Genomic DNA, 258 nt, shown 5'->3' on the forward strand with positions numbered 1-258 from the left:
GTTTACTGGCGAATTGAAACGCTTAAAAAATCAAAAATCCAAAGCATTTAAGCTTTTTAAAAAATCTGGCTTGTCTTCTCACTACTCCGCGTACTCCATTCTTAGGCATAAATACAATGTATTGAACAAAAAGTGTTACAATAATTATATTAACAGGGTTCGACTCAATATAGTTTCTAATCCCAAATCGTTTTACGCCTTTGTGAACACAAAGCGTAAGATCAACGGTTATCCCTCAACATTAAAGTTAAATGACTT

Source organism: Rhagoletis zephyria, unplaced genomic scaffold (genome assembly GCF_001687245.7).
Source record: "Rhagoletis zephyria isolate East Lansing unplaced genomic scaffold, Rhagoletis_zephyria_1.1 Rzeph_scaffold_00627, whole genome shotgun sequence".
Taxonomy (NCBI): domain Eukaryota; kingdom Metazoa; phylum Arthropoda; class Insecta; order Diptera; family Tephritidae; genus Rhagoletis; species Rhagoletis zephyria.